Consider the following 12,385-nt stretch of genomic DNA (forward strand, 5'->3'; position numbering starts at 1 on the left):
TTTTCACCAGTAACATTTGCTAGTTGCTCATAAAGGTAATGGCACAAAATACCTGCAGGTAAAATTGCCTTGTGACCGTGTAATGGTATCTATTTTGAAAAGTCCCCTTTTCTATTTCTTTAGGCTCAGACTTTTAAAAGTAAATAATGCAAATGAGAAGTTATTGTGGCTTTGTCACTCTTCATGACTGTGTTTATGGTATATCTAATTAATTTCTGATAATTTTGTGAAGGAATTCCTGAAGCATGCAGACTTCCCAACCCAATTTTGTAAATTTTAGCTTATTGTGAGTCTTGAACCTAAATTCTTCTGTTATAATGCAAGTGAAATTAGTGACTGAAACTGCCTCATTATCTGGATAATGATAGAAAGTTCTAGATATAATTTTTTGCATGCTAAATATATATATATTGAATGTTGCTTTTACTAAAGCTAGCAATATTGTTCTTCTGATCTTTGAGGAATGTGATTAGTCTGACTAAATTACTTACCTTCAGAAATATAATGGGCTTAGGGCCTGGCATAGGATGTTTTAAAATTTTTTTTTCTATTTAAAGTTTAGTGAAGATAGGATTTATGGGTCATTGATAATTAATGGAATATATGCCACTACACTAGTATTATTGCATTAATAATAAAACAACAATGTTTACAGAAGATGTGATGAAATGCTTGAAAATCTAGAGCTTTAATATGTACATTTTAGCCCTCTCTATAGGTTATATCTCCGCCTGGGTTGTGTATGTAGGCACAGCCAGCACTGAGAGTCCCACAGCTTAGTGGACTCTCTGCTCCAGCAGCACCTGGCAGCTGTGGACATTGGGTCCTGGCACTGCGTTAGGGTTGCTGGGACACACAGTCCTGTGGGATCTGGGTCCCAGAAGCCACAGGGCAGTGCTGTGATCTCCCAGTTCTACAGGTGCATGAGTCATCCCATGGCTGAAAGATCACAGCAGCTGTGGTCCCCCAGTGCAGGGTGAGCCCCTGCACCAGCAATAAGGTGCTGTGGGTTCTAATGCATAATCCTATAGGAGCCATGATTGTGTGGATTGCATATTAGATCCTACTGTGCCTATACCTGCATGCGTAAAGGAGGCCTTTGTTTCAAATGAATCTGGCGAAAACAGTACAATATTGCCAATAGCTCAATATGAATGCTTCTTGTTTCTTATGATATGGCTACTGCCATCTGGATATTTAAATTATTTCTAAACTGCAGGTCATGGATATGATCCTGCAGAAGAGCCCCCTTTACTTCACTGAACTATTTGTGAGAATGGTAATTAAATGAATAAGGATTTTATAATTAAGCAATAAACTTTTAAATTGTATTTCAGTAGCTGTTTATGATGGGAAATGTTCTTTATTTCTAGTTTCAGACATCTGTCTCCTAAAATATCTAGCTTATATCATTTCAAGTTTAGGTATGAGAGGCATGGAGACACCGGAAAAGAATCTTTTCCAACATCATATGTAGTGTTATAGGTTTAAAATATGACATGCTTAGTAATGCATGATTAACGTTTAACATATTAACAGCCTTACTGAAGTTAAGCGGGTCTGTTTATAGCTAAGTTATGTATTTACCACAATTAACTTAAAGCTCTATAAGTTAGGGCAAGAGCTGAGTGAACAGACATTTGCTGTTTGGTGGTGGTAGTGGTGGTGGGGCAGGGGGCTTACAGCCTGCCTTCAATAACCATTAGGGGGGCTCCTGAATGCCTCCCAGGAGGCTGCCATAGCATCCCCTTTCATCAGCCCTGTCTCCCTGCCAGCTGGCAAAGGTCAGCAGTGGCTAGAGGAAGGAGAAGAATAGAGCCCCCTCACTGTGTGGCTTGCTGGATGGGGTTTTGGGGCCTCTTGACAGCTGCAGCCAGCAGCTGCAGTGCAATTCAGCATGGCCTGACCAGGATGCCACAGGGACACAAACCTCAGAGCCCTTCCCCCACAGTGGTCCCACTCAGGCACTGGCATGGCGCTGCCTGGCTGGACCTGCTGCGGGGACACAGACCCTGGAGCCATTCCCCCACAACCCCCCTGACCAAGCAGCAGTGCACGGCAGCCTGGAAGGAGCAGCTGTTGGAAGACAGACCCCAGACTCCTTGTCCTGCAGGCAGCCTGGCAGGCTATGGCATACCACGGGGCCAGGGCAGCTATGGGGACAGAAGCCCTCCTTTCCTCCCTCCCCTCCCCACCATGAGGCTACATGCAGGGCTGGGATGAGAGGCTGTCACTATGGAGCCAGCCTGGTGCTTGGGCAGAGCAAACAAGCTCTGCCTGAGAGTAGAGCAGCCCCGTACAACATCACTTGGTATGGCAGCGATCACACTGTAAATTAATCTTCAATCAGATCTGGCACAGATGTTCAATAAAGTGCTTTAACAGAAAGCACTTTTGGGTTAGTACACATCCATCCAGGGTTAACTTAGAGCAGGATCTGCCAATGTTAAGGTGTGCATATGGGTGTAAAAGGCTTTCTGTGCACTTAAAGTGCATTGTGTAATGTCTGTACCCAGTATGTGCTTAGGTATAGACATAAACATTTGTAGGATTAGGCCTTTTTCACAAGAGCTTGCTAATTTAATAACCATGATGTAGTGTTGCTAAAAATGTTAAAGGATGTGTACAAGTAAGAATGTAGATGCTAAAGGAAACGCAACTCTGTTTTATTAGAGTTTTCCTGAGATATTTTGTAAGAAACTGAATTGTTGAACTTTTTGCTTAATGCTACTTTATTGAACAATTTAAAAATAAGAAGGGTTATCCTTATTTTCATTTTACTTTCTCAGTGTTGGTTATTGAAAAAAAATAAGTATTGATTTCTGAAAGTCATGTATTAGATGTAAAGTGCCTTTTGTACTAAATTTTCAATATGGTTGGAATACAACCTCTGAAATTGAGGGTGCAAATACCTTTGTACTACCTTATTCAACTGCCAGGAGAATACAGCAACAAAACCTTCTTAAGACAGATTTATTTTCAGGGGCACTGTTTCAAATAGGGGATCTCTCTAGCAGGACTGAAGCATACTTGAAACATCTGAATCTGCATGTTGTAGCCTCAGTTTAATTTCATCTGCCAACAGTTGCAGGTGCACAAAATGCAGGTGCAAATATTGAAGATATAGATTGCAAACAGACATCACCCTCTTGCCACCATGAAAAAAAATGTAGGGAATCACAAAACCTAAACATGCTCCTTGTCACATCACAGATGCCCAAAATTGTGGCTGTGGCAATTTGTAGTAACAGTTTGTGCCGCCTTTACATGGTAGACTTCTGTTTGCATATGGTGCAAGAGCACAGGAAGACAAGGTCTGCCTGCATTTTCTAGCCACACTACCTACGTGCTTCCAGATCTTCAGTGGCCCTGAGCTGAATGACAACAGCCCCAGGTGTCTGGCCCTTACCTAGAGCCTCTGTCTGCCTGTACAAAGTGGGGAACTGGGCTTCTGCTCTGTACCTGCAGGGGAGTTTTTGGAGCATGTTTCTACAGGTGTGAAGGGGCCTGATTCTGTAGTGGGATTTCTGCTGTTTTGCATTTCACGCGGCTGTGCTCTGGTTTGCGACAATCTGCAGTTATGGAGCAGACCATATCGCATGGGGATTTCTCCTACAGCAAATCCCCATGGTGTTCATATAAGGCTGCCATGTCCTGGTTTGGAGAGTGCATTTACAAGTGGGGAAACCTCTATTGGTTAGGTTGGGGCATGGCGTCCAGGGCTGTTGTCCTGCAAATTTGAGCCCCTGCTGCTCCTGGGGTTTCAGGGGCCCAATCCTTTGGGACAGTGGTCCTGGGTGACATCTGCAGACACCACTAGAGCAGATCAGTCATGCCAAAACATCCCAGCACAGCTAATCGCACTTCAAAGATGACATCTGTTTATCGCCATAGTTTGTGCCTGCCAGACAGGCTCCCTATCTGAAACTATGCCCCTGAGAATCAGTCACTCTTAAGGAGACTTTTGCTGCAGTTTCGGATCAGCATCTCATCCTCTTAATTTTCACTTTGTGCTTCCACAGCCTATTAATTCTTTCTTCAAATGAAATACCTGCCACACACAACCACTGTGCTCCTAGTCTCTTTTCCTTTTGGTTCTTCTATGTTCTCCTCAGAGCCAGCATTTCAAAAAAATAAATATATACATCCATTTCCTCTATTTATTCAGCCTTCTCCTGCCTCCTTGTCCTTGTTTACAAAATGAGCAAGAAAATTTTGTGACCAGTGACTTGCTGTCATATTTTACTAAGTGATTATGCGCAACATCATTAACTCACATTCCCTTAAACTAGTCAGTGATTTGACAGAACCCCCCTGCAAATGCTTTACAAGTACCGAGGCATTGATTTAAAGTGTCGTGCCTTATTTGAGGTAGATGCAGGTTAGAGAGAAGAGAACTGATAAATCCTAAGCTTTTGTTGAATGGAGAAGTTATGTGATATCATGTTATTATGTAGATGCTTTTTCCCTGCTGCACTCTCCCACTCCACCCTTTGTTCTGACAACTTATGTGAGTTCTAAGAGCACATGATTTTGCTGAATTGAAAGAACAGTTGCTATTCATATGTAAAACCTGTAGCCTTTGGAGGTAGAGGGCAGTAAAAATAGCCATGGCCACAGTGGTGACTTGCTACTGACACCCACAGTAGTCCCATGCACCACAGCTGCCCTGCTATACTATACCTCTGCCTAAAATACAGATCATGGTCTGATTTCACTGTTGTAACCTTCCACTCTTTAGCCCTACTCCCATGTCCCTTCTTTTGTCACTTTCTCTTAGAATCCATAGAAGTGTGTGTGGGTTGTTGGTTTTCTTTTGGTTCGGTTTTATTTTTTTGGTCCCTGCTCTTGCAAGTCGGACCCTGCCAAACAATGTGGGGGTCTTATGGGTATAAGGATAAGATTATAAGATAATGGCCTCATCCTACAAACTGTGTAGTTGCACAACTTTTAATTTACTTGCTTTATTCACATTCATGGTTCTGAAAATAATAATTAGATATTACATTATAATTTGATAATCGTGCATGCACACAGAAAACATTTCCCCACACTTAAATACTATAATCTTTGAGGTATAACACTACATCTGTTTGGAACTGAAAGTATAAAACCACATACTTAAAAAAAAAAACCCAAAAAACTTGTGCATGTAGAGTCAGGTTTTCAAAAAATTTAAGGATCTAGGGTTGTTTATCTGACACCCTTGGGTAGATTTTAGACAGTCCTAAGGCACCCAACATGCTGGGTTTTCCTGAAAATGTTACCCCTTATTTTCATCCCTGTTTGGGAGCTGAAGTCTTCAGGAATCTGATCCATTTTTGTAAAATGCTGTTCTCCGTTTATTAAAATGTGGTCAGTCAAGAAGTAGGGGATAAGGGGAAATAAATTATTTTTTTCAGTCTGCATTTTGAAATCTGATCGTATTTAAATATTTGCAACATAATTGTGAATTGCATTAACAGTGCTTGAATCTCATGAATAATTGCTGTCATAAACTAGAAATAAACTGGAAATCTTCTAGTTGTGTATGTAAAGTGAAGCACCACTCCTGTCCCCTGTATTAGCATTAGCTAATAATCCAGTCAGCCTTGGTAAAATAGAATTAAGGTTGATGAATCACATCAGAGTATATTTCAGTTATCCAAAATTGGTTTGAAAGCCAGGAAAACTCTCTCTCCAAACCTGTCCAGAAACTAGGAAGAGGGAATGTTTGAAAGTAGGAGGAAATATAACCTTGTGGAAGAAAAACTTTTGAGTGCAAATTAGATTTGGAAAGAAAATTAAAAGTAAATAAACTATTAATAAAATCAGGCAAATAGAATTATTATCCATTGAAAACTTTGTATATGTAATAAAATGTATAAACTTGTGTTATGACTGGATAGTCTTCAGGTATTTGACCTCAGTGAGCCATGCTCAAATTCGTAAAGGAAGACTTTATCTTTTGGAGAATCAAATGTTTTCAGGTCATTGAGCAGGAAAATCTTCATTTTGGCTGGATGTAAAAATGTAAACAGAGTCACAAATTATTGAAGATAGGATTAGTTGCACATTTAAGTCCCCTCCCCCAAAAAAAAAAAAAAAAATTTTGGAGAAACACAATTTATTATGAAAATAGTTTGAGTAGTTTATTTCTGTGGATCTAGATTGGTAATTAGAGATATAAATGTCATTGAAAAATTATCCCTCTATCTTCTAATTATATTGGACAGTTAACCAGTATCACAGAAAATCGGACACAGCTGTTGCTAGAAGCCACTTCTGGGGCCCTTTGATGGTTGGTGGGGGGAGGCAGTGGCATGGCTAACCAGACAGCATGGCCCAGGTGAAGACCTGTGAAGGGAGAGAGGAAGGTAGCACTTGTGAAGGAGCAGCTAATTGCTTAATTGAATAGTCATTAGGCCACTTCTGTTTTCCTCTTTAACCTCATAGGCTATGAGTACTACTACCCCTTCCCCCTCCCCTCCTCCTCCTTCCTGCCTGACCTGCTGCCTTTCAGTTCCTGCTGGGGAACTGGGTGGCTTAACTTCCCCCACTTCCCTGCCATACTGCACTGCTAAACAATAACCAGTAAGCTAGCTGGTTATCACTCGGCTTACTGGTTAAATGATTAATTGTTAAACTTTTACATCCCTAATAGTAATAGATATAAGTGACTAGACATATTGGTCTATGAAAAATCACTGATCTCTCTACTTAAACAGTAGTTAAAATTCTATGGCGTCTCAGATGCTAGAATATAACTATGATGGAATAGTTTATATTTTAATTTTGATAATAGCAGTCCTCAGTATAGACATAACTGGTCAATGTTGGATACTTTTTAAAATTGAGATATTTAAGTTTTATAGATAGTTTATCCACCTTTTATTTATTTTTACTTTGAGGTCTACCAGTTGTGAAACCGGGGATTCAAAGAAGATTCTGGGGTCCTGATGATTGCCATTTATTTCTTCATCAACTATTTTCAAGCTTGTTGAGGTGCTTTTCCAGCATCTTATTTTCAGCTCTGCATTGGTGATTTTCAGCAGCATACAATGGCTTCTCCAACAACAGAGTCTCAATCTTCATATCCTCTGTTTCTTTTTTCATGATTGGTAAGTTGCTTGATTAAGTAGTTAATGTTGGCAAGAAATTAGCTAATGCCTTGAAGAACTCCCGGCTTTGAGTCAGTCAGAACCAAAGTAACCAACACATACTTTTTTTTTTGCTGGGGCGGGGGCAGAAGGGAGCTTCCACATTCCCATTCACAATTATTTTTTTTAACCAGTACTCATCGTAATGATAGTCATGATTAGTATTTGGGGAAAATATGTATTTAATTGTTTTAAACTAAATGAACATAATGAGATGTACATTGTTACTCAGGCTCTTCACTCTATTGGGTTTAAAGTCTTACTGACACAATTGAGAAGAAAAAAATGAGAAGATTGTAAATTAACCAGTGTTATACAAGGGTGTCTCGGAAAATAATGGCAATTTCAAAATCAAACCATTTTGTTTGCAGAGTGGGGAATCTGATGGCAGCATTGTTGAATGCTCCCATCATTTACAACTATGTAGAGAAGTGATGTGGTCTAGTAAAGACAAAATGTTTTGATTTTGAAATTGCTGTTATGTTACTTTCTGAAACATCCTTGTAGCATGTTTACTGCTATACATTTTGTTATTTTGGATCAAATTTTGTTAACACTAAGCAGATTTTAAAAATATTATTATTATTATTATTATTATTATTATTATTATTATTATTACCATCGCTTATTTCTAAACTCCTGTTTTTAGTGGCTTGAAAATTCTTTTATGTGGTAACAGTAGTGTCTCTAGAAATGCTAAGGTGTATATTTTTTCATATCTATTTTTTTTTCTTAGTTTTTGCTTGCATTAAAAGCCCATTCTCAGTTGTAATGCCATCATTTTCTGAATGTTGCTTACAAAGGTGTTCTGGATTTATTGCATTTCAGACCTTGCATTTTATAAGTCAGGCATTAATGTGAATATTTTTCCCAACTTAAAGAAAAAACACAAAACAACCCCACGAGAGAACAGTGAGTGAGCACAATGAAAAACAGACTTTGAGGAATCTTCAAAAAATAGATGGAAGTGTAAAATTTTCTTGAAGCAGAAATTAGTAGTTACTTCCATATTTAAGGTATTTATTTTGACCATCTTAGATTTAGCAAGCTGTGTTTTATTTGTGATGTACAACACAACTTCATTTTGTTTTTAAAACTTATTTGTTCCTTGGAAAACAAACCAATCAAATTTCTTAATGGCTATAAAAAAACAATTTCTGAACTTGGAATAAGTTGGCAAAATCTCGTACTATTTGAAGAGTTTTGTAAAATGACTAAAGTGACTACATTTATATGTCCCTAAATTTAGGCATCTAAGCAAAAGACTAAATGTAGTCCAGAGTAATTGGGGGAAAAAACCCCACAAGATATATGGAATGAGATCATAAAGAGCAACTGCATGCCAGGTGCAAATAAAATAGAAAGTAATCTTTCTGCCTCGACTAAGGCAGCACCATTCCATGTCTGTAGCCAACATCTAGTGCCTCTGGGGAAGCTTAAAAACACCCTGACGTGTCACAGGGCACTGAGGTGCCCTGCTCCTAAAGAGGGGAAACTGCTGGGGAAGGAGTCCTAGCAAGAAATAAGGAGCCCAGCTGTGGGTTGCCAGGGCAACCAGGAGGTCAGCTGACCAGAAAGGGGCAGGGCCTGGCTCCCTTTCAAGCTGCAGGAGCTGAGGCCAGAGGCAGTTCCCTGCCAGCAGCCCAGGAGGAAGGAAGGAGCTCTCTGCTGTGGAGGAGAAGAGAAGCCTGATGGGCTGCTGTGGGATGAAGAACCCCCGATAGGCTTGAGCGTGATTATAGCCGGGTGGCTTATGTTTAAGTTATAGCCCAGAGGCTCGAGTTTGCGTTACTGTTTGTTACACCGGTGGTTTGGGTGAGGCTATTAGGGGTTGGAGGAGGCCTCATAGGGGACTCACAGTGGTGTGGGGACCTGAGTGCCAGTGGGGGCACAGCATTCAGGGTGTACAGACCCCAGCCCCAGAGAGGGGCAGTTGAGAAGCCCCAGAGAAGGGGGTGTTGCTGAGAAGCCCCAGTGCAGGCATGGTGAGCCCCAGAGAGGGGGCAGCATTATTGAGAAGAGCCCCAGAGAGGGGGTGGCATGGCAGAGAAGGCCCTGAGAGAGGGCGCGAAAAGAGAGAGAGAGAGGGCTGCCGAGAGCCCGAGTGCCAGAGAGGGAGTGGAGACAGAGAGAGACCGAACAACATCTATTCCAGCTGCGAGTCTTGGGGCGTGGTGAAAGGGGTGGTTGGAGCCACGCGTAGCCCAGAAGGCTAGGGTGCCCGAAGCACCCATTTGCAGGTCAGGACTCACGAGGGGTCCGGGAGTCCACGGGGCTAGAGGCTACAGTGAACTGTGTCCAAGAAGACGTAAGGCAGTCCCCTTTAATATACTGGAACATCAAAGACGTGGCGGGCGAGAATCTGAGAGTGCCCTTGGGCCAACTTGGCATGGGAAGGGGGCCTTGAGGAGATCACGGCCCTCCTGCAGGACCCTGCCGTGACAACATGTACAGCAGAAAAAGGTGGGGTGTGGTGGGGATGGGGGCAAGCAACCAGCAAAGCCCAGAAACACTGGAAATACCCATGGTAGAAAAGCATAGATCATTCCTGACCAGTAGCTGTCCAGCCCTTTTGTTGCCTGCCTCTGGACCCCCTCTAATTTCTCTAAACTTTAAACTGTTTAAATATAGCTGTAGAATTTGGGGTTCTTTCTTAATGCATAAGGAGTACATGTATGCTGTTTTGTATATAGCACAGTTATTAAGTTACATATTTTGTGGGAAATACAAGATAACTATCTGGAATAATAAGTATGGAAGGACAAAGCTGCGGCCACACAGAAAACTGTATTTGAATCAAAAGATCTCTCTTTGTTGTTGTAAGTTTTACTGAATTATACTAGTTGTTTTATTAAAAGATCTTAAATGATACGATATAGAGGAAAGAATAGTAAACTATGTTTTTAAACTCTAATGTCACCAGTCTTGATAAGATTCTGCATTTCTTTATTCCAGAAGTTAATTCATATGTGGCAGGAGGCAATCTATTTCATTAGTCTGCCTCGGTAGTTCCTTTATCCTGAGGAATGGGACAAGAAGTATAACACAGTTAAAGTTATTTTGTTTGTCATTTGCATAGCAGCCAGTATTTAAAACTGGAGTTACTGGCCTTATTGCTCAATACGGAGGATCCACCTCTGGAAAGGAGAGACTTAATCACATATCATAAGACTGAGGGGAAGAGAGAAGAATTATCACTTATTCACAAGTGATGAAGGCTTCAGATTTTATTACTAAAAATGAAATATGATTGTCTTGGCTTCTAGGTTGTTGTCTCATTCTTATGGAAAAAAATGAAAAGGAAAGTTTGTTGCTGCTCTGAGGTATAAAAGTTTTTTGTTGTATTTTGCTTTTCTTGTTTTCATTTCCTGTGCCAGGGTTTTCTACTTAGGTGTTCTTATCTTTTTCATATGAAGAACTTAATGCTAACAATTTTTAGTAGTCAGGTAGGTAGTCAGCCTCTCTTTCTGCCTGTCCAGACAGTGTCATTTTTTTTAAATTCTAGAGAATAATATGTTGCCCTTCTGGACAGAAAACTAGCTCTATCCATACAGAACAACAGTAGTCAGGTCTTTTACTAATGCTGCCTATTGTTTCTTTCAGGTTCATTGGAGATTGTGTCCCAAATGTTTGCTCTCTGTTGCACTACAAATATGGAGTGCTGGGGTTATCAAGCACCTACATTTGGGGCATTCACTTATCTCTTCTTGCCTATGGGTATGTCTACATTTGCACTTTAATGCACATTAAGCTATTTTAATGTGAATTAAAGCATCACAAAAAAAGGTGTGCTTTTGCTAATGTGCATTAAAATAAGCTAATGCTCCTTTTTCTAGTACCTCACAATGAAAGTACAAAATTTAATGTGCATTAGCAAAAGTGCGTTAATAAATGTGTAGATGCACCCTATATGTGCAAAGGCTTCTATTTATTTATTTATTTATTTATTTATTTAATTAAAGTAAGGATGGATAGCCTTAATTGGGTCACTGTAGTGCTACAGGATAATGGAAAATGTAATTATACCCAGAGTGAAAATCCTGAAATGTGGGTGCCTTGTTGCTTGAAAATTCATTAAATATAGAGCCACTTTCACAGCCTTAAAGTGGGTGTCGTTGTAAAGCATTCTTAGATTCATAGACATTAGGGCTGGAAGGGACCTCGAAAGATCATTGAATCCAGCCCCCTCCCCAGGGGCAGGAAGTCACCAGGGATCATAGGATTCTAGTGAGATAAACATCCAAATGTCTCTTGAAGGTGTTCAAAGTAGGTGCTTGAACAACCTCCGGTGGCAGTCTATTCCAAACCTTGGGGGCTCAGACAGTAAAGAAGCTCTTCCAGCCTGAAATGGTCATGGAGGAGTTTGTGACCATTAGACCTTTGGGTGCTCTGGTGAACAGATGTTCCCCCAGATCCTGGTGAGCACCCCTGATAAACTGATAGGTGGCCACCATATCACCCTTGATCCTGTGCTTTTCCAGGCTGAAGAGTCCCATGGCTCTCAGCCTCTCATCATAAGGTCTCTTTTCCTGACCTCTGATCATGTCTGTGGCTCTCCTTTGCACTCTCTCAAGGTTCTCCACGTCCTTTTTGAATTGTGGAGTCCAAAACTGGACGCAGTACTCCAGCTGCAGCCTCACCAAGGCCGAGTACAATGGGAGAATGACGTCTTGGGATTTGCTTGAGAAGCATCTATGGATGCAAGCCAGCATTTTGCTTGCTTTACTAGCTGCAGCATCACATTGAAGGCTCATGTTCATAATGTGGTTAATCATGACCCCCAAGTCCCTTTCATCTGTGGTATTAGCCAGTGTAGCATTGCCAAGCCTATAAGCATGCTGCAGGTTTTTCTTCCCAAGGAGGAGAACCTTGCATTTTTCAGTATTAAACGCCTGTCAAGGTCAGCCTGGATCATTCTCCTGTCCTCAGGTGTGGATGCTTTACCCCAGAGTTTGGTGTTGTCAGTGAACTTGACCAGTCTGTCTCAGACGGCCGGAGCCGACTCGAGGTGATATATAAACTGCTTGGTCGTTTGGGCGGGCTGGTGATTGGAGAGGCAGACAAAGCGTATTGGTTGCAAAAACTTTACTTACGCTGCCAATAGCCGCAACGCAGGTGGTCCGGTTGCTTAAACAACTCCACGAGTTGCTTCAGCTGGCAAGGCTCAGGCCAGCTAATCCGTCCACAAATTAAGCCGGCAGGGAAAGGGTATGTCGAGGATTGCGCTCGGCGATGGGGAGAAGAAT

General features: G+C 41.2%; 1 protein-coding gene across 3 annotated transcripts in view; it reads left to right on the forward strand.

Annotated features, from left to right (window-relative positions):
* CHRM3 (cholinergic receptor muscarinic 3) overlaps positions 1 to 12,385 on the forward strand; it is a 505,262-nt gene that overhangs the window by 100,049 nt on the left and 392,828 nt on the right. Inside the window, exons 1-4 of one of the 3 annotated variants that reach the window (XR_322954.3) lie at positions 6,494 to 6,573; positions 6,891 to 7,100; positions 8,021 to 8,155; positions 10,095 to 10,317. The gene's annotated coding sequence lies outside the window, so the exon portion shown is untranslated. Of the gene's footprint in view, positions 1 to 6,493; positions 6,574 to 6,890; positions 7,101 to 8,020; positions 8,156 to 10,094; positions 10,318 to 10,742; positions 10,849 to 12,385 lie in introns of those variants that run through there. The other 2 variants (XR_003095968.1, XM_025213771.1) reach the window with 2 other exon arrangements.

The sequence above is a fragment of the Alligator sinensis genome, unplaced genomic scaffold, assembly GCF_000455745.1.
Source record: "Alligator sinensis unplaced genomic scaffold, ASM45574v1 scaffold93_2, whole genome shotgun sequence".
Taxonomy (NCBI): Eukaryota; Metazoa; Chordata; order Crocodylia; family Alligatoridae; genus Alligator; species Alligator sinensis.